The 23,107-nt window shown below is 42.9% G+C and overlaps 1 long non-coding RNA gene across 1 annotated transcript in view; it reads right to left on the bottom strand.

Annotated features, from left to right (window-relative positions):
• Positions 1–22,786, bottom strand: part of LOC133235185 (uncharacterized) — a 41,232-nt gene extending 18,446 nt beyond the window's left edge. Inside the window, exon 1 of the long non-coding RNA XR_009732465.1 lies at positions 21,671–22,786. This is a non-coding gene — a long non-coding RNA (uncharacterized LOC133235185). The remainder of the gene's footprint in view (positions 1–21,670) is intronic.
• Between the last annotated feature and the right edge of the window lie 321 nt (positions 22,787–23,107).

Genomic DNA, 23,107 nt, shown 5'->3' with positions numbered 1-23,107 from the left:
CCTTTTACTTTCACTACTGCTATTCCTGGAGAACCAGAAAAAAATATTAAAAATGTGTTTACTTTTGAACACACACACACACCCCTTATTAGAGTTTTTATTGACTAGGGTTTTACCTGTAAGAACATTTCAAAACAAGTTAAAATTCATTAAGGTACAAAGAAAACAATATTGGGCCAAAAACTTCCCACCCAGATAACCCTTGTTGATTAAACAAGCAAACAACAAAAGATGTATAAGATTAGAACATTTAAATAATATGCCATTCATATCTTAAGTGAACCATTTTTTCAAACTTATTGCTCACTTTTAAATTTCTTTGATATTTCTTAATTTTGAAAAAAAATTTTTAATATTCTGATTGTCAGTTCAGTTCAGTCACTCAGTCGTGTCCCACTCTTTGCAACCCCATGGACTGCAGCACACAAGGCCTCCCTGTCCATCACCAACTCCCAGACTTTACTCAAACTCATGTCCATTGAGTCAGTGATGCCATCCAACCATCCCATCCTCTGTCAACCCCTTGTCCTCCCACCTTCAATCTTTCCCAGCATCAGGGTCTTTTCAAAAGAGTCAGTTCTGTGCATCACGTGGTCAAGGTATTGGAGTTTCAGCTTCAGCATCAGTCCTTCCAATGAATATTCAGGACTGATGTTCTTTAAGATGGACTGGTTGGATCTCCTTGCAGTCCAAGGGACTCTCAAGAATCTTCTCCAACACCACAGTTTAAAAGCATCAATTATTTGGGCCTCAGCTTTCTTTATAGTCCAAATCTCACATCCATACATGAAAAACCATAGTTTTGACTAGACGGACCTTTGTTGGCAAAGTAATGTCTCTGCTTTTTAATACACTGTCTAGGTTGGTCATGGCTTTTCTTCCAAGGAGCAAGTGTCTTTTAATTTCATGGCTGCAGTCATCATCTGCAGTGATTTTGGAGCCCAAAAAAATAAAGTCTGTCACTGTTCCCACTGTTTCCCCATCTGGCCATGAAGTGATGGGACCGGATGCCATGATCTTGGTTTTGTGAATGTTGAGTTTTAAGCCAACTTTTTCACTCTCCTCTACACTTTCATCAAGAGGCTCATTAGTTCTTCTTCGCTTTCTGCCATAAGGGTGGTGTCATCTGCATATCTGAGGTTATTGATATTTCTCCCAGCAATCTTGATTCCAGCTTGTACTTCATCCAGCCCAGCATTTCACATGATGTACTCTGCATGTAAGTTAAATAAGCAGGGTGACAATATACAGCCTTGACATACTCCTTTCCCTATTTGGAACCAGTCTGTTGTTCCATGTCCAATTCTAACTGTTGCCTCCTGACCTGCATACAGATCGCTCAAGAGGCAGGTCAGGTGATCTGGTATTCCCATCTCTTAAAGAATTTTCCAGTTTGCTGTGGTCCACACAATCAAAGGCTTTGGCATAGTCAATAAAGCAGAAGTGGGTATTTTTCTGGAACTCTCTTGCTTTTCTGATGACCCAACAGATGTTGGCAATTTGATCTCTGGTTCCTCTGCCTTTTCTAAATCCAGCTTGAACATCTGGAAGTTCACGGTTCATGTACTGTTGAAGCTTAGCTTGGAGAATTTTGAGCATTACTTTACTAGCGTGTGAGATGAGGGCAATTGTGTGGTAGTTTGAGCATTCTTTGGCATTGCCTTTCTTTGGGATTGGAATGAAAACTGACCTTTTCCAGTCCTGTGGCCACTGCTGAGTTTTCCAAATTTGCTGGCATATTGAGTGCAGCACTTTCTTTCACAGCATCATCATTTAGGATTTGAAATAGCTCCACTGGAATTCCATCACCTCCACTAGCTTTGTTCATAGTGATGCTTCCTAAGGCCCACTTGCCTTCATATCCCAGGATGTCTGGCTCTCGGTGAGTGATCACACCATCGTGATTATCTGGGTCATGAAGATCTTTTTGTACAGTTCTTCTGTGTATTCCTGCCACCTCTTCTTAATATCGTCTGCTTCTGTTAGGTCCATACCATTTCTGTCCTTTATCATGCCTATCTTTGCATGAAATGTTCCCTAGGTATCTCCAATTTTCTTGAAGAGATCTCTAGACTTTCCCATTCTATTGTTTTCCTCTATTTTTTTTTTTTTTTTTGCACTGATCACTGAAGAAGGCTTTCTTATCTCTCTTTGGTATTCTTTGGAACTCTGCATTCAAATGAGTGTATCTTTCCTTTTCTGCTTTGGTTTTCACTTCTCTTCTTTTCACAGCTATTTGTAAGGTCTCCTCAGACAGCCATTTTGCTTTTTTGCATTTCTTTTTCTTGGTGATGGTCTTGATCCCTGTCTCCTGTACAATGCCACGAATCTCCATCCATTGTTCTTCAGGCAATCTGTCTACCAGTTCTAATCCCTTGAACCTATTTGTCACTTCCACTGTATAATCATAAGGGATTTGATTTAGGTCATACCTGAATGGTCTAGTGGTTTAACCTACTTTCTTCAATTTAAGTCTGAATTTGGCAATAAGGAGTTCATGATCTGAGCCACAGTCATCTCCCAGGCTTGTTTTTGCTGACTGTATAGAGCTCCTTCATCTTTGGCTGCAAAGCATATAATCAAGCTGATTTTGGTATTGACCATCTGGTGATGTCCATGTACAGAGTCTTCTTGTGTGTTACTGGACGAGGGTGTTTGCTATGACCAGAGCGTTCTCTTAGAAAAACTCTATTAGCCTTGCCCTGCTTCGTTCTGTACTCCAAGGCCAAATTTGCCTATTACTCCAGGTGTTTCTTGATTTCCTACATGTGTATTCCAGTCCCATATAATGAAAATAACATCTTTTTTGGGTGTTAGTTCTAGAAAGTCTGTAGGTCTTCATAGAACTGTTCAAGTTCAGCTTCTTCAGCATTACTGGTCAGGGTATATAGACTTGGATTACCGTGATGTTGAATGGTTTGCCTTGGAAACAGAGATCCTTCTGTCACTTTTGAGATTGCATCCAAGTACTTCATTTCAGACTCTTTTGTTGACCATGATGGCTACTCCATTTCTTCTACGGGATTCCTGCCCACAGTAGTAGATATAACGGTCATCTGAGTTAAATTCACCCATTCCAGTCCATTTTAGTTTGCTGATTCCTAAAATGTCGATATTCATTCTTGTCATCTCCTGTTTGGCCACTTCCAATTTGGCTTGATTCATGGACCTAACATTCCAGGTTCCTATGCAGTATTGCTTTTTACAGCATCACACTTTGCTACTATCACCAGTCACATCCACAGCTGGGTGTTGTTTTTGCTTTCGCTCCATCTCTTCATTCTTTCTGGAGTTATTTCTTCACTGATCTCCAGTAGAATATTGGGCACCTACCAACCTGGGGAGTTCATCTTTCAGTGTCTTACTTTTTCCTGTTTCATACTGTTCATGGGGTTCTCAAGGCAAGAATACTGAAGTGGTTTGCCATTCCCTTCTCCAGTGGACCACGTTTTATCACAACTCTTCACCATGACCCATCCGTCTTGGTGACCCTACATGGCATCGCTCATAGTTTCATTGAGTTAGACAAGGCTGTGGTCCATATGATCAGATTGGTTAGTTTTCTGTGATTGTGGTTTTCAGTCTGTCTGCCCTCTGATGGAGAAGGATTAGCGGCTTATGGAGGCTTCCTGATGGGAGAGACTGACTAGGGGGAAACTGGGTCCTGTTCTGATGGGCAGGGCCATGGTCAGTAAATCTTTAATCCAATTTTCTGCTGATGGGTGGAGCTGTGTTCCCTCCCTGTTATTTACCTAGGGCCAAACTATGGTGGGGACTTCCCTGTTGGCTCAGACTATAAAGCGGCTGCCTACAATGTAGGAGACCAGGGTTCAATCCTTGGGTTGGGAAGATCACCTGGAGAAGGAAATGGCAATCCACTCTGGTATTCTTGCTTGGAAAATCCCATGAACGGAGGAGCCTGGTAGGCTACAGTCCATGGGGTAGTAAAGAGTCGGACACGACTGAGCAACTTCACTCACAAACTATGGTGGGGGCTCTGAAAGAGATGGGAATACCAGACCACCTGACCTGTCTCCTGAAAAACCTATATGCAGGTCAGGAAGCAACAGAACTGGAAGAAAAACAGACTGGTTCCAAATAGGAAAAGGAGTACGTCAAGGCTGTATATTGTCACCCTGCTTATTTAACTTCTATGCAGAGTACATCATGAGAAACGCTGCACTGGAAGAAGCACAAGCTGGAATCAAGATTGCCAGGAGAAATATCAATAACCTCAGATATGCAGATGACACAACCCTTATGGCAGAAAGTGAAGAGGAACTAAAAACCCTCTTGATGAAAGTGAAAGAGGAGAGTGAAAAAGTTGGCTTAAAGCTCAACATTCAGAAAACGAAGATCATAGCATCTGGTCTCATCACTTCATGGGAAATAGATGGGGAAACAGTGGAAACAGTGTCAGACTTTTATTTTTTTGGGTTCCAAAATCACTGTAGATGGTGATTGTAGCCATAAAATTAAAAGACACTTACTCCTTGGAAGGAAAGTTATGATCAACCTAGATAGCATATTAAAAAGCAGAGACATTACTTTGCCAACAAAGGTCTGTCTAGTCAAGGCTATGGTTTTTCCATCGGTCATGTATGGATATGTGAGTTGGACTGTGAGGAAAGCTGAGCTCCAAAGAATTGATGCTTTTGAACTGTGGTGTTGGAGAAGATTCTTGAGAGTACCTTGGACTGCAAGGAGATCTAACCAGTCCATCCTAAAGGAGACCAGTCCTGGGTGTTCATTGGAAGGACTGATGCTGAGGCTGTAACTCCAATACTTTGGCCACCTCATGCGAAGAGTTGACTCATTGGAAAAGACTCTGATGCTGGGAGGGATTGGGGGCAGGAGGAGAAGGTGATGACAGAGGATGAGATGACTGGATGGCATCACCGACTCGATGGACATGAGTTTGGGTGAACTCTGGGAGTTGGTGATGGACAGGGAGGCCTGGCGTGCTGCGATTCATGGGGTTGCAAAGAGTCCGACACGACTGAACGACTGAACTAAACTGAAACTATGGTGGAGGTAATGAAGATAATGCAACCTCCTTCAAAAGGTCTCATGTATGTACTGTTACACTCAGTGCCCCCAACCCTGCAGCAGGCCACCACCAAGCCATACCTCTGCTGGAAACTTCTGGACACTCCCAGGCAAGAGTGGGTCAGTCTCTTGCAGGGTCACTGCTCCTTTCTCCTGGGTCTTAGTGTGTACAAGGTTCTGTTTGTACCCTTCAAGGGTCTATTTCCCAGTCCTGCGTATTTTTGAAAGGACAGTCTCCAACAAAAGAGGCTGGGAAAAGTGGATATCCACAGGCAAAAGAATGAAACTAGACTATACACAAACATCAACTTAAAATGTATTAAAAATTTATATATAAGACCTGAAACTGTAAAACTCCAAAAAGAAAACAAAGAGGAAAAGCTTCATGACATTGGTCTTGGCACAGATTTGAATGCCAAAAAGGACAGGCAAGAAAAGCAAAATGGACGAGTCGGGGCTACATCAAACTAAAAAGTTTCTGCACAGCAAAGTAAACAATCAAGAGTCAAAAGGCAACCTATGAAAAGGTAGAAAGTATCTGCAAACTGATAAGAGATTAATATTCAAAATATATAAGGAATGGGTACAATTCAATAGCAAAACAGAACGAATAGCCTGGTCAAAATGGACAGAAGATTTGGGAAGACATTTCTCCAAAGAAGATCTGCAAACAGCCAACCGGTACATGACAAGATGCTCATCATCAGGAAAGTGCAAATCAAAACCACAATGAGAAATCACCTTATGCCTCTCAGGATGGCCATTATCAAATAACACGTGTTGCTGAGGATGTAGAGAAACTGGAACCCTAGTGCACTGATGGTGAGATTGTTGGATGGCACAGCCACTATACAAAATGGTACAGAGGTTCCTCAAAAATCAAAACTAGAACTACCATATGATCCAGCAATACCAATCTCTTGGTATTTATCCAAGAGAAATGAAATCAAGACCTCTAAGAGCTGGATGTACTCCCCTGTTCACTGAAGCATTGGCCACAAGCGCTAAAAGGTGGAAACAACTATTAGTCAACAGACGAATGGATAAAGAAGATATGGCATACACAGTGCAATATTATTCAGCCAGAAAGAGAAGGATATCCTTTTGTATGCTACAAAATGGATGAAACGGGAGGGCATTATACAAAGTGAAAAAGCCAGCCAGAACAGATACTGCATTTTACACTTACATGAGTTACCTAAACTTAACTAAGCAGATGGAGTATGGTGGCAGCCAGAGTCTGAAGGAAAAGAGGAAATGGGGAGTTGTTATTCAATGGGTATACATTTCCAGTCGTGCAAGATGAAAAAGTTCCAGAGATTTGCTACATAATATTGTGCTTGTAGTTAACACTGTACACTAATCTTTTATGAGAAGAGGTCTCATCTTATGTATGTTCTTACTATACTTAAAAAAAAAAAAAACAGGATAGGGAAAGGGATAGTTAGGGAGTTTGGGATAGACATGTACACACTGCTATATTTAAAACGGATAACCAACAAGGACCTACTGTACAGCACAGAGTTTTGAGCAATGTTATGTGGCAGAATGGATGGGAGGGGAGTTCAGGGGAGAATGGATATATATATGTGTGTACAGTTGGGCCCCTTTGCTACTGACCTGAAACCATCACAACAGTGTTAACTGGCTATACTCCAATACAAAATGTGGGCTTCCCAGGCGGTGCAGTGGTAAAGAATCCACCTGCCCATGCAGGAGACACTAGTGGGTTCCATCCATGGGTCGGGAAGATCCCCTAGAGAAAGAAAATTCTTGCCTGAAAAATTCCATGGACAGGGAAGCCTGGCAGGTTAAAGTCCATAGGGTTGCAAAGAGTTGGACATGACTGAGCGACTAACACTCACATAATACAAAATAAAGTTACATGTATGTGTATGGCTGAGTCCCTTTGCTGTTCACCTGAAACTCCCACAACATTGTTAATCCGCTATATCCCAATACAAGATGTTTTGGGTATTAAAAACAGATAAATAAATAATTTTTTTTAAGTTAAAGGACAAAAAAGAAAAAGACAGCAGCCCAGAAGGTTTGATTTTGCTGGTGGTAGCTTCTGCCTCGGCTCACCAAAGAGTAGAGAACCTACACTTTTCTGTGCTGCTTGTGCAGTGAATTTCAGGCAGTTTCTCTTGGGTTAGGGTGATGGATACAGAAGCCAAATTATGGAGTCCACTAAAAATATTAAGAAATCCACAAGAGCCTACTGGAATCTTCACTCTGGGCCATTCCTGATGCTTAGCACACCCCAGATCTCTAGCTTCCCAGTATACAAGAACCTCAAGGTTGCTCTGAGTGACCACACTGGACATTCATCTTTAAAGAGGACCCAGAAAACCTCATCATGAGCCACCACAGGGTTTGGAAAACACTGGAAAGAGCCTGTTTAATAAAAGCAAGAGAGACTGAGATAACAGCAGGACTGCAGACAAGATGGAGGAGCAGAAGGACTTGAACCTACCTCCTCTCAGGAAAACATGAAAATCACAACTAACTGCTGAACAACTATCAACAAAAAAAAACACTGCAACCTACCAATAAAGGACATTCTACATCCGAAGACAAAGAAGAAGCCACAACAAGACCACAGGAGGGGCACCTTCACAATACTAGCTAATCCCTACCTACCTATGTGTGCGTGCTAAGCCCCTTCAGTCGCGTCCAGCTCTGTGCAACCCTACGGTCTGCAGCCTGCCAGGCTCCTCCGTCCATGGGATTCTCCAGGCAAGAATACTGGAGTAGGTTGCCATGCCCGCCTCCAGGGGATCTTTCTGACCCAGGTATCAAACCTGCGTCTCTACGTCTACCTGTACCGGCAGGCAGTTTCTTTACCATTAGCACCACCTGGGAAGCTCACCTACTGTGTGGGCGATCCACAAACTGGATAATAATTATATTGCAGAGGGTCTCCTGCAGGAGTGAAAGTTCTGAGCCCATCAGGCTCCCCAGTCTGGGGGTCTGGTATCAGGAGGCAGAGCCCCCATTTGGCTTTGAAGGCCAGCAGGACTTGAGTGGAGGAGCTCCACAGAATTAGGGGAAATAGAGACTCCACTCTTGAAAGGTGCACACATGGTTTCACATACAGTGGGAACCAGGGTAAATCAGTGACTCCCCAGGGCTTCCTTGGTGGCTCAGTGGTAAAGAATCTGCCTGCGATGCAGGAGACAGAGGAGACATGGGTTCAATCCCTGGGTAGGGAAGATCCCCTGGAAGAGGAATGACAACCCACTCCAGTTTTCTTATCCGGAAAATTCAATGGACAGAGGAACCTGGCAGGTTACAGCCTGTGGGGCTGCAAAGAGTCGGACATGATTGTGCAACTGAGCATGCATGCCCCAGGAGTCCAGGCCAGATGTACCTGCAGGACTTGGAGAGTATCCCGGCAAGGCAGGGGTCGGCTACGGCCCACTGCAGGGGCAAGAACACCAGTGGTACAGGGCCCTACGGAGTACTTCTGGAGGGAGCTTTCCTGGAAGTCCTGTCTCGGCACCAAGACCTGGCCCCACTCAATAGCCTGCAGGCTCCAGTGCTGGGACACCTCAGACCAAACAACCAACAGGGTGGAAACACAGCCCCACTAATCAACAGACAGGCTGCCTCAAGTCATCCTGAGCCAACAGCCACCTCGAGACATGCCCCTTGACACAGCCCTGCCCACCAGAGTGACAAAATCCAGCTCCACTCACCAGTGGGCAGGCACCAGTGCCTCCCACCACGAAGTCTGCACAAGCCCCGGAACCAAACTCATCCACCTGGGGTTAAGTATTAGAGAAATGCAAATCAAAACTACAATGAGAAAAAATAAAAAATAAAAATACAAGGAGGTATCATCTTACGCTATGCAGAATGGCCATAATCAAAAAATCTACAAACAATAAATGCTGGAGAGTGTGGAGAAAAGGGAACCCACTGGCACTGCAGGTCGGAATGTAAATTCATACAGCCATTATGGAGAACAATATGGAGGTTCTTTTAAAAATTAAAAAATATAGAACAACTAATGACCCAGCCATCCCACTACTGGGCATATAAAACTACTAATGACCCAGCCATCACCCAGAAGTGAAAGTGAAAGTCACTCAGTTGTGTCCGACTTTTTGTGACCCCATGGACTATACAGTCCATGGAATTCTCCAGGCCAGAATACTGGAGTGGGTTGGGTAGCCATTCCCTTCTTCAGGGGATCTTCGCAACGCAGGGATCGAACCCAGGTCTCCCGCATTGCAGACAAATTCTTTACCAACTGAGCCACAAGGGAAGCCCAAGAATACTGCAGTGGGTAGCCTATCCCTTCTCCAGCGGATCCTCCTGACCCAGGAATCTAACCAGGGTCTCATACATTGCAGGCATATTCTTCACCAACTGAGCTATATAGCCTGGGAAAACTCTAATTCAAAAAGACACATGTGCCCCAATGTTCACTGCAGCACTACTGACAACAGCTAGGACATGGAAGCAACCTAAGTGTCCATCAACAGATGAATATGTGGTACATATATACAGCGAAATATTTCTCAGCCATAAAAAGAAACAAAATTGGGTGATTTGTAGAGATGTGGATAGATCTAGAGACTGTCATATAAAGTGAAGTAAGTCAGAAGGAGAAAAACAAAACTAATTAATCGCATATTAACACATATGGAATCGAGAAAAATGGTACAGATGGACCTAGTTCCAGGGCAGGAATAGAGACACAGAGGAAGAGAAGGGATGCGTGGACACGGCATGGGGCGGGGCGGGGGTTGGGGATGAACTGGGAGGTTAGGACTGACATACATACACTCCGGAGCGTAAAACAAATAGCTAGTGGGACCCTGCAGTATAGCCCAGGGAGTTCAGCTCAGGGCTCCAAGGTGACCTAGCCAGGTGGGATCAGGTATAGAATGGAGGGGAGGGGGAAGGCGGTCCAAGAGGGAAGGGATATATATACACACATAGCTCATTCACTTTGTTGTTCAGCAGAAACTAACACTGCATTGTAAAGCAATCATACTCCAATAAAAAATAAAATAGCTAGAAGGGTATATTGTACAGCACGGGGAATACAGTCAATATTTCATAACAACTTTAAATGGAGTGTAATCTTAAAAAGTGTTGAGTCACTATGCTGTGTAACTGAAAGTAATACAATATTGTAAATCAACAAACTTTCATGTTAAAGATTCAAGGTCTGCTGTTGGCAGAAATGTAAATTGATACAGTCACTATGGAAGACTGTACAAAGATTTCTTAAAAAAAAAACTAGGAATAAAACCACCATATGATTCAGCAATCCCACTCCTAGGCATATACCCTGAAACCAAAATTGAAAAAGACATGTATTCCATTGTTCATTGCAGCACTATTTACAATAGCTAGAACATGGAAGCAACCTAGATGTTCATCGACAGATGAATGGATAAAGAAGTTATGGTACATATGCACAATGGAATATTATTCAACCATAAAAAAGGAACACATTTGAGTCAGTTCTAATGAGGTGGATGAACCTAGAGCCCATTATACAAAGTGAAGTCAGTCAGAAAGAGAAAGATAAATACCGCATTCTAACACATATATACGGAAGCTAGAAGAATGGTACTGAAGAATTTATTTACAGGGCAGCAGTGGAGAAAGACATATAGAATAGACTTATGGACATGGAGTGAGGGGAGGAGAGGGTGAGGTGTATGGAAAGAGTAACAGGGAAACTTCCATTACCATATGTAAAATAGATAGCCAATGGGGAATTTGCTGTATGGCTCAGGAAACTCAAACAGGGCCTCTGTATCAACCTAGAGGGGTGGGATGGGGAGGAAGATGGGAGGGAAGTTCAAAAGGAAGGGGATATATGTATACCTATGGCTGATTCATGTTGAGGTTTGACAGAAAACAACAAATTCTGTAAAGCAATTATCCTTCAATTAAAAAATAAATTTTAAAAAATGCAATAAAAAAATCTCTCAAGATTCAAGGTCTGCAACATGCAACTTGAGTTTCTACCAGTTAAGTTCTAGAATAAAAAAACATTTTTTAAAGAAAAACATTCTACTCACATTTCTTCAATTATTTCCCCTTTTCCATCCTGTTTATCTGCAATGTCAGTACCCTTTGCAGGTACTGAAAACTACCATGTCTTACCAGGATTTCAACAATGGTCTCTTAATGGTTGTTCCTCCTACTTACACTCTTGAAGTGCCCAGCATTCTCCTACCCTACTTTCCAAAATCCTGACCCACAGATTCAAAGTCCTTTGATTCCTTCTTCCTTATCTATCCTCATCTTTCACATTTTCTCCCTTCACCAAAGCCACTGCCCCCAACACACCCATACATCTATAATGATTAACACCGTATTCTCCAGGTACTAGAAGAATGAATGCACTCTCTGCATCCTCTTCTCACATGCTGCTCCTTTACTGAGAATGTCCATCTCCTCCTGCCTTCACTTGATTTTTACTTAACCTTCAGACCTCAACTAAGGTATCCTTTTCCTGAGAATCTTTCCATGACACTCTAAGCTGGGCTGTGTGCTGTTTATCCCTTACCACATTGCAGTTATTTTGCTCTCTGCTACTCCATCTAAATTGTAACTCCCATGAGAGCTGGGGCTGCTTTACATCTTTTTCACCGCTCTATTCCTGTTACTGTTAAATTCAGAAATCCTTATTTTAATAATAGAAACAGGTACAAATCAGAACAGAGGAGTCAATCACACAGGAAGAGGTGTAATTCAGCTATACTGACTGCACTGACAATGGGCTCAGTCAAAAATATTCATTGCCACCATGTCTTTTTATACTGTGTATTATAGGACTTGGACTCAGAAGACCCTGGGCAATTTCCTTTTGCCTTCTCTGATTTTTTTATTTTTTTGAATTTTTTCCTTATCTTCAATGGCTTAAGCAAGACTTATATCAAAATATTAAGCAAGATCTATATCAAAATGATACTAAGCAAGACCTATATCAAAATGATATTAAACAAGACCTATATCAAAATGATATTAAGCAAGACCTATATCAAAATGATATAGAAGAAATGATGAGAGGAGATAAAGTGAAAGCATTCTGTAAATCACACAATAGTACATACACATATAAATACCATATACATATATGTATCATTAATTAACCCATGTTGCTCAAAGTCTAAGGGCTTATTTTTATCCATCAGTGCTTTCTACTACTACTAATTTCCTATATTTTTAACTTTTACTTTAATAAAGCACAGGGTAGACACAAATTTACTTTTCCTTTTCTGAAGTCTACAACCCTTGTCATCCAATATCAATTTTATGAGCAGATTCTGAAGTACTTGCTATACATTCAATTAAAATTTTTGACCCCTTTATTAAAGTAAGAAATAAATGGCTTTGGCTAAGGGCCACACTAACATTGCAAGAGTTGATCATTTCATTTGAAACAAAGAAAAAAACAACAAAAATGTTAAAGGAGACTACAGTTTCTCAATGCAACATTATAAATAGTCAGGATTTCTACCACAATTAAAAGGCTTCACTTATCAGAAAGACTTTTTTCTCTTAAGAAAAATAGAGGAAACAAGTCATAAAACTAAGATGAAAGAACATAAACACTGTATTATTCCTCAGTATCCAAAATGGTGAAATAAAATGGATATAAATGATAAACATAAATATTGAATAGAAATGGTACGTTTTCAACGACTATTTATGATTGTTGCACTTCATACTGTACTCTCAGTTAAATAATATACGTTGAACTGGAAAAATGAGACCAAGGACAACTAGCTTGTTGAAGCCAAATTCAAGAAACTGTACCATCAGCAAGTAAATTCTCCAACAACTGCTTAAAATGTTGAAACAAAAAGATGAAAATAAATGAAAAAGTCAAACTCTGGACTCTATCACATGCTTTCAATAGTATATTTTTAAATTATCAAATCATAGATAATATCAACCAAATGGTCACTTTTTCCAACAAGGAGCCACTGTGTAAGCAAGCCACTGACTTTCGCAAACATTTGTCAGTCATTTAAGGGGGTTAGGATCCATCAGTTATTTGTATGTATTTTAGCAAAGCATCAGAGATCATGTGTAGCCACTGGTAGGCTTACAAAAAGCTAGTCACATTCTCACAAGGCAGGTTTTACGATAAACACACCACAAACAGAAACTGCCACAGGCACTCAGGGGCAAAATCCAGCTGGGTTTCTTCATCCCTAATCCCAGTTTGAGCTGCAGGTTTTTTCCAGAAAGAACAGTAGTTTGATTTACTCAACACTCAGCAGAAGTCAGGGTGTGGTCATCCTGCTCTAAATAATATTACAAACGGATTTTCCCTCAACTCTTGCAGCAACAGGATCTTAAAGTAGTTACTGGTAGGAAAAGGTGAGATTAAGGTCAAAATGTCCAAAGAAAATTCAGAAGAGCTTTTAAGGACCACCCCAGGGACGATGGAGGCAGGGGCATTACTGAGACCAAGAAGGTAATACAGCACAGAACATGAGTATTTTTCAAGCTTTCAACATGAAGCCCCAGTAACTGTTGAACATCTGGTTTTACCAGCTTTCCTGCTGAGTACTGACAATTTTACTCCGAATTAATCCAGTACACTCATAACGGCTTCAAATACAGATGAACCACATTTGCTTCATCACCATCATCATCGCAACAAGACTAAGGGTAAGCATCAATGCAGAACCAGTGGTTTCCAGAACACTACCAGCTAGAGATCGGGGAAATCACACCCAGGAAGACTTTCAAGGCAGGGATAACCAGAAGTGTGCGTAATGAATTAGTAAGTGTATCCCTTCTCCCTGGCTAGCGGACAGAGTGTTAATTGACCTCTATCTGCAGGAATGCAACCTGGCTCGCCTGGGCTGTTTGCACCACCACCACCCCCTCCCCCGCTCCATCCGGGCCCCATCAGGGCTACTCAGAAATGAACTTCACAAAGACGCCCTTTGCACTCCCCACACCTGGGACTCGTGTTATGAACGCGGCTCCACACTTCTTCTTGTTACCTTCGAAGCATATTCTGTGCGCTTACGAGGAAACAGGTCCAAGCTCACACAGAGGCCCTGGCTCTAACCCACCATGTAACTTTCATCTTGCTCAGCGCGGGCACTTGCTCCCTGAGGGCAAGGCAGTGATTTGGGCGCTCTGAATACTCACTAGGCAGGTAGTGATTAGGACGTGAACTCTTTTCTTCGTGGCTACTCGCAGGCCACAAGCCTCTCAAAGAGTGGGGAAACAGGCCAGGTTAAGCGACGCCTGCGGTCACAGAGCCGGTAGTTGGCAGACAGGAGCCTCGAAGGCCAATCTGAAAATCTCAATGTGAGTCTATAACATGGCCCTGAGCTTCTGCTTGGTTTACTCGGCCCTGAAATCCCACAGACTTTCAGGGTGGAGGGAATCTGGGCGGGAGCGCTCCCTCCCGGATGGTTTTTCCCGTCAGCAGCCTCGGCCGACAGAGGAAAGCGGAGGCCCCACCCGCCGCCAGCTGCAGGGCATTGCGCCAGGCACATGTTGCCTGTTCCCAGGCACTCCCTCCTCCGCGGTCACCCCTTTTCCACCTCCACCCTCACCCCACCTCGGCTGTGCGCCTGCACGACCCGCCCTTGGGCCCTGGGCCGGCTGCTCACGTGGACCTCCACCTGGGCAGGCTGCAGCCAATGGCAAGGCGGGGCCTCGCTTCGCCACGCCCCCTCTGTGCCACACCTCCTGAGGGAGCAGGGGATCCAGGGTCTGCGTGCACCTCCCACCCCTGCCGTCTTTACTGCTTTGCTACATGCTATGTGGGGGTGGTAGGGGTCGGTGGAGGTGAGGAGTGTCCAGGCAGGCCTGGATGGAGGAGGGGGCATTTCCTCGGAAAAGGAAGGAAGTGTCACGGTCTGCACACTTGGGGACTGTTAGAATGAAGTCAGAAAGAAATGCTCCAAATTTGCCCATTTAATGTCTACATGCTAATCTCTGGAACCTCCACTAACTCCTTCATATCACCACAAACCTCAACGGTTCCTTCAGAGCAGCACACTCACACTGGGGGCCAGCTGTCTTCCAGTGGGAGTGGCAGGCTCTTTGAGATGCTCTCCTCTGTCCGAGGGCACCCACCTGGCCACCCTCCTGTCTTAGAGGCTAGTCCAGGGCACGCTTACAACTCGAGTGACACTTTAACTTCTTCTATTAATGTAATATCACAGGTATTCTTGTGCAGTTTTCTTGTGTATGGTTTTATGAAGGGAAGTATAAGGCTGTATGAAGACCGTGGTGTTATACTCAAAACCTGAAATATGTGCCTTATATCTATCAGTTTTGTATATTTTTATATCAGACACGACTGAGCAACAGATCAACAACAACAATGCTATGGGTCCCTCAGTTAAGCACATGTCTGCTGAGAACTAGCTTTTCGTGTTTGTTAACATGGACTTCAGTAAGATGGAGCATTCCTGATACAGGACTTAGGGAAACATGTGTCCCCCATATTTAGCAGCAGAGAGTTGTGCTTGATTATTCGATCCGGTAGCCATGAAATTAAAAGATGCTTACTCCTTGGAAGGAAAATTATGACCAACCTTGATACCATATTCAAAAGCAGATATTACTTTGTCAACAAAGGTCCATCTAGTCAAGGCTATGGTTTTTCCAGTGGTCATGTATGGATGTGAGAGTTGGACTGTGAAGAAAGCTGAGCGCTGAAGAATTGATGCTTTTGAACTGTGGTGTTGGAGAAGACTCTTGAGAGTCCCTTGGACTGCAAGGAGATCCAACTAGTCCATCCTAAAGGAGATCAGTCCTGAGCGTCCATTGGAAGGACTGATGCTGAGGCTAAAACTCCAATACTTTGGCCACCTCATGCAAAGAGTTGACTCATTGGAAAAGACCCTGATGCTGAGAGGCATTGTGGGCAGGAGGAGAAGGGGATGACAGAGGATGAGATGACTGGATGGCATCACCAACTCAATGCATGTGAGTTTGGGTGAACTCTGGGAGTTGGTGATGGACAGGAAGGCCTGGCATGCTGTGATTCATGGAGTCGCAAAGAGTCGGACACGACTGAGCGACTGAACTGAACTGAGACAATTGATCAGATCAGATCAGATCAGATCAGTCGCTCAGTCGTGTCCGACTCTTTGCGACCCCATGAATCGCAGCACGCCAGGCCTCCCTATCCATCACCAACTCCCGGAGTTCACTCAGACTCACATCCATTGAGTCAGTGATGCCATCCAGCCATCTCATCCTCTGTTGTCCCCTTCTCCTCCTGCCCCCAATCCCTCCCAGCATCAGTCTTTTCCAATGAGTCAACTCTTCGCATGAGGTGGCCAAAGTACTGGAGTTTCAGCTTTAGCATCATTCCTTCCAAAGAAATCCCAGGGCTGATCTCCTTCAGAATGGACTGGTTGGATCTCCTTGCAGTCCAAGGGACTCTCAAGAGTCTTCTCCAACACCACATTTCTAAAGCATCAATTCTTTGGCACTCAGCCTTCTTCACAGTCCAACTCTCACATCCATACATGACCACAGGAAAAACCATAGCCTTGACTAGACGAACCTTTGTTGGCAAAGTAATGTCTCTGCTTTTGAATATGCTATCTAGGTTGGTCATAACTTTCCTTCCAAGGAGTAAGCGTCTTTTAATTTCATGGCTGCAGTCACCATCTGTAGTGATTTTGGAGCCCAGAAAAATAAAGTCTGACACTGTTTCCACTGTTTCCCCATCTATTTCCCATGAAGTGGTGGATACCTGAGTGCAAATCCTATGGGGAAATGGCTGTATCCCCAAATTTTATTTTCTTGTTAATCTAGAATGGCAAAAGGATTAAGGAACACTGAGAATTGAACAAATAACAAAATGAGTTACTGCTTTCAGGTCTTAACTTTCTGGTTCCTCTTTGCCACAATCTCCCCCTCAAATCTTTTAGAATTCAATGACTGTTCATGGATTGATTTTTAAGCACATCTTTCTTCGTAAGAGTTGAAAGAATGTCTTTCCTACATTTGGATTTATATGGCTGAAACTAAAGTTTTGACAGAATGGAAGCACTGGAATAGATTGTGGGGGGAGACAGGGTGGCCTATTAAGAAAACAAGGATAAGAAGATCCTGGTTAGTGGAGATAACAGGAAGAGCTTAGAGAAAGAATGAAGACAAAAAAAAAAAAAATGCACTGAGTGGCAGGTCTCACAGATGATTTTGATAGTAATGATAAGCTGCATTTTTGAGCCTGAGGATCTTACACTGCTTGCGGTGACCAAGAAAACATTACTATTTTGTCATTTGAGGAGTCTGAGAGTTCTGGCAATAAAGTAGAAAAGATGTAGGGAGGGGGTGAGAGTTGAGTGCCACAAAGATCATCTAGGATCCAGTAGACCTAAGGGCACACTATATTAGTGTCTGCACCCTACCCCCAACTTGAAAAATCAAAGTCTATGGGGAAGGAGTAACTGTGTAAGGTATGCAGGACTCTGCCTGTATCTGGATGCTGTTCTGGAAATTCCTGCAGCAGGAAGGAAGGACTTCCACAGCCAGGAAGGCCTCAGCTGCTGTGTCTAATTAGGTCTGCAAGTTGGAAGGCACCCGGTAACTTCCTGAATGATGAGATCCTCAAGGTAAAGACCCTGTGTACCCACCATACATTGTATCCATCCTGAACCTCCCAAATAAGGATCAAAGATCTAGTTTGGAGGGTCCTTCTGGCAACCTGTAGTTCTCCTAAAATCTCAAGTTTTTGAGACTACTTGCTGAAGGAATTGTATATTTCTGAAGTATAAAGCCCATGGTTGAAGGTTTTCAAAAACACACAAAAAACCTGTTTTAGTTCACTCTGGGGTGGTGCGGAGAGTCTCCTCTTCAATAGGTACAGACTGTTCAACATAGAGAGATATTCTGAGAGAGGTATTCCATTGGATACATTATTTTGTCAAATCCTAGTTCCAAGATCCCTATCCCAATTCCTTTCAGAGCCCTAATGCTTCCTACTTCCTATGAAATATAAAAAATTCACTGTAAAACTGAAGAGCATTTTCATTTTCCACATTGTGAGGCTGAAAAGGAGGAAGAGGTGGAAGGGGAAGGTAGGTTGTAACAGGAGCCAAGTACTGAAGGTAGAAGAATAAGTCTCGAAAGCTGAGATTCTAGGATGATTAATAGGGGGATGTCACAGTCTAGTTAGCCTGTGCAGAGCTCAAGGTTAAGCACAGGCTAGCTGAGCGCTGAAGAATTGATGCTTTTGAACTGTGGGGTTGGAGAAGACTCTTGAGAGTCCCTTGGACTGCAGGGAGATCCAACCAGTCCAACCTGAAGGAGATTAGTCCTGGGTGTTCATTGGAATGACTGATGCTAAAGCTGAAACTCCAATACTTTGGCTACCTCATGTGAAGAGTTGACTCACTGGAAAAGACCCTGATGCTGGGAGGGATTAGGGGCAGGAGGAGAAGGGGATGACAGAGGATGGGATGGCTGGACGGCAACACCAACTCAACGGACATGAGTTTGGGTAAACTCTGGGAGTTGGTGATGGACAGGAAGGCCTGGCGTGCTGCAATTCATGGGGTCGCAAAGAGTCGGACACAAATGAGCGACTGAACTGAACAACAGCCCAGAAGAGAACAATCGGATAATTCACTAATTGTGTTTCTGTTTATATACCCTTCCACCCTCACTTTCTAGGCTACTGTAAGTTCTATCCTGATTAGAGGCCAATTTCTGGAACTAGACAGGATCTTGGAGCTCATTCTCCTTATCTGGCATGTGAGCCAACAGGTTAAGCATTAACAGGTGACTTGGCCAAAACCACATACAGCTAACTAGTTGGCAGATATAGGATCAGAACCACTCTCTCCCTCTTTGGAGCCCATTACTCTTCCTGTTTGTCTCTCAAATGGCCAACATTATTTTCCCACCCTGTATGTGCACAACACACCATTTGTCCACAGGTAGAGTCGTTTTTCCCTTGACTTGGTTGCTGATTTCATTTAACCAGTAAGACACAGTGGACATGTCATGCTTGGGCTTCCAAGCTCAAGCTCTAAGAGGTCTGGCAGCTTCTGCTTCCCGCTCTGGGAAGGTAGCCTTCATGCATTCAAGAAGCTGGGGTTACATGACTGAGTGATGAGACACAGCACACAGTGGCAAGGCCATGTGGAAGAGCAGCAGACATGTGAGCGAGGCCTTCTTGGATATTCCAACCCAATCCAGCCACAAGCTGAAGGCAACTGAGTGACCCCCACAAAATCACATGGAGCAGAAGACCTACCAGGCTGAACTCTATCCCTTACCTTACCCAGAAAATCATGAGAAGCAGACAACTAAAAGAGCCCTCCATCCTTTGCCTTACTCTAGTCACTTAATTATCATATTTAAGAAATCAGCACATTAGACTTATGGTTAGGCTTAAGAATTTCAGGGAAACTGGTCAACCAAATACTTGTTTGTTTGTAACTCTTTACAAAAACAAATTGGTTTTCTGCTTCAAACCAGACACTAACACTGTAAATTACAGTTTATTAATTAGCTGGTCAACCAACCCTGCTATATGTATATTAATTTTTACTTAGCATTTAACTCTAAGAAAGTTTTCTCCAAGTCCGAATGTTCTGGTTCTCTAATGATGCATCGCAGACCACCAGAAAACTTAGTACCATAAGATAACACTACTTTGGGGCACTTCCCTGGTGGTCCAGGGGTTCACTCTGTGCTCCCAATGCAGGGGGCCTGGATTCAATCCCTGGTGAGGGAACTAGATCCTACATGCCACAAATAAGAGTTCACATGCCACAACTTAAGATCCGGCAACTAAGACCCAGCACAGCCAAATAGATAAAATTAATTTTTTTTTTTTTTTAAAGTAACACTGCTTTGCTCAGTACTTTGCAATTTGGGCAGGGCTCAGTAGCTACAGTTGCCTCTGCTTCACTCAGCATCAGCTAGGGATGATTTGAAAGCTAGTTCTCTGTGTCTGGAGGTTGGTGTGGGAAGAAGGCTTGAACAGCTGCACTATCGCTATGGAACTTTACATGTGGTCTCTCCAGCAAGGTGGCTTCAGGCTCACTGGTACTCTCACAGGTGTGTCTTAGGGATCTCAAGAGAAACTTCCAAGAAAGGAATCCCAACAGGAGCTTTGTCATTTTGTAAGACCTGGCTTTCAAAGTCAGGTGACACCCCTTCTGCTCTGCCATTGACCCATCCATATTTCAGGAAATGGGCCAGAGAGGCCCCACCTGTTGATGGAGGAACACCATCGTCACACTGTTGGACAGGCCTGTGTTTGGAAAACACAACTCCGCCTTACTCAGCTTCTAACTCTGCATCTGAATTTCACCCTAAGGATAAAAGCTTGATAAAAAACCAACTCCAGGAGCTTTAACTTTAAAAAGTTATTTCTATTTCCAACACCAATGAAAGTTAATTCACTTTTCTTCCAAATGTCTTGGTTTGGAGGCTCTAGTTTATTCTCCTTCTTTCCCAGGTTTTTTGGAGTAAAACGGGAGAGGGCAGTATGAATAATCTACTATTATGGCTGTTTTGTAAACCTCTCACCTCTTAAAAAAAAATCGATTTACTGCTTACAGTTGAAACAAGTAGGATATTCATGGCAAGGTTGAGACACTATGAATTTAATCTGGTTCTGGCAACCACATCTTTTAAAGAAATTTTGTGTTCTATGCTCTGTAGCAAGTTGTGGATGAAGACTAATAACTTAAATCTCTCCATCCACATCACATGCACACAGGCACACAAATCAGTCATTCAGTATCTTTTATTCCTAATGGATTTCTAGCTTCTCAGCTCAGCTTATCTGGTATCTTTAAAAAAAAAAAAAATACCTGGGAATGCCACACCAGAGGAATGTGGTACCTTTTTAACTGTTGCCTAGCAACACTCAAATGCTCAGGACAGGAAGCAGTGTGTGCAGTTTCTCACTGTAATTCTGGTAGGAATACTACTGTGCCTAAGATTTAATTAGCCAAATTGAGGTTTTTGTGTGAATAGCAAAACTAACATTTCTATTATTGCAAAAACATGCCCGAGGACATATATCAATCAGAGAAGAGCTGTTATATTTCTATGGCATTTTATAGTTCTTTGGAAATTGTTAGAAGTAAAAATAAAATATTCAGTAGAAATTATCTATATATTCTTTACAGATTATTATGCCTATATTAAATACTTTTCTATCTATGGTCTGACCTCTAAACCTAGTTTTTCCAGCTTCTTATTCTAAACTATGTTTTCATTATAATTCAAAGATATGATTTTGAATATCTGCATTACCAAAATTTTGGTACATATCAAATGTTTGCCCTTTAAATTGTCTTTTTGAAAAGGTAATTTCAGAGATTTTGCTGGTTCACTGACTAATAACATGTCACTCCTATAAATTAAAGTTACCACTAACAGGGAACAAAATATCTTTAACAATGTGAATTATTACCCTTGAATTACTTCTTGGGAATTCTTCACTGACATAGTTTATCTCTCTTAAAGCTGAGCAGACCAAAAGTATTTTTGCAAAGAAGCACAATAGAATGAGGGGTGAGACTGTTCCTAGCCAAAATATCTTAACATTTCAGTTCATTTTAAAAGAAATGAATTTGTTTTTAAAACTATATTTTAGGAAAAAGAAAATTGGGTTACTTACCCAAGAATGGTTAAAGAGTGCTGTGAGGAGGTAACTTTAATCTTGTAAAAGAAAGGAAACTGCTAAGAAGAAATCACAGAATGCATCTTTGTCACAAGCTCAGGAGATTCATTACTTTTCAAGTAGCTTAAAAAGAGGAGCCCTCTCTCACATAAAGTCGCTGGATGAACACAGCTGCCCAAATAAGGCAAGGGCCAGTCAGCATCCCATGGCTGGTTCCAAGCCTCTATGTGCCCCTTTTGCAAAGCCACATTAACCAAGGCAGCTGAGTTTTGAAACTAGCTACACACTCACAGAAATTCTCAGGCAAGTAAGTTTCATTTAGAAATGAGCAGCTTACTAAAACTAATATAACTTATTCCTCTCATCTCCCCTCAATCCTCAACCCTGCTGCCCCCAAAAGAGTGAAGAATGATTTGAATCTGCCTTCCTAACATTTGGCGTAAATTGAACTTGGGTCATTAGCTCTGTGACTCTACAGACATCTGACGGGGTCAGATTTGTAGGGGTTCTCTTAACCCCACAAGAGCGGTTCAACGGGTATTTCAGGTTCCCTGTGTGTTGGCTCCACCCTAGAGAAAGGTCCCAGTGAACTCACTTGATGGCCCGTTTCCAGTTCTGGCATTAAGACTGCAATTGAAACTCGGTTTAAAAACTAAAGAATTGCCTGTCGTGTTAGCTAATCTCTCTGAGCACCATTTTCCTCTTCAGTAAAATGAAGATAAACCTCCATGCCCTACTTTTTTATTTTAACTCATTTTTGGGGAGTAGCTTCTACTTTATTTATTTAACTAAATTAATTAATTTATTTATGCCTTTGCTGGGTCTTTGTTGCTGCGTGGGCTTTTCTCTAGTTGCAATGAGCAGGCTTCTTACTGTGGTGGCTTCTCATTGCAGAGCATGTGCTCTAGGGCACCCAAGTTTCAGTAGTTGTGGCTCCTGGGCTGCAGAGCACAGGCTCAGTTGTTGTGGCTCACAGCTTAGTTGCTCCATGGCATATGGGCTCTGCCCAGTCAGGGATCGAACCTGTGTCTCCTGCATTGGCAGGTAGATTCTCTACCACTAAGCCACCAGGGAAGCCCCACACCCTACTTTTTTTTTCACAAGAGTTTGGTAATCAGATAATAAGTAACATGAATTGAACATTTCCCATGATCTAGGAGAAGGAAATGGCAACCCACTCCAGTATTGTTGCCTGGAGAATCCCAGGGACGGGGGAGCCTGGTGGGCTGCCGTCTATGGGGTCGCACAGAGTCGCACACGACTGAAGCGACTTAGCAGCAGCAGCAACAGCAGGGCTCAAATCCGGAGAAGGCAATAGCAACCCACTCCAGTACTCTTGCCTGGAAAATCCCACAGACGGAGGAGCCTGGAAGGCTGCAGTCCATGGGGTCTCGAAGAGTCGGGCACGACTGAGCGACTTCCCTTTCACTTTTC

The sequence above is a fragment of the Bos javanicus genome, chromosome 22 (assembly GCF_032452875.1).
Source record: "Bos javanicus breed banteng chromosome 22, ARS-OSU_banteng_1.0, whole genome shotgun sequence".
Classification (NCBI taxonomy): domain Eukaryota; kingdom Metazoa; phylum Chordata; class Mammalia; order Artiodactyla; family Bovidae; genus Bos; species Bos javanicus.
Note: the sequence above shows the minus strand (reverse complement) of the source record. Positions and strands in the feature narration are given on the sequence as shown.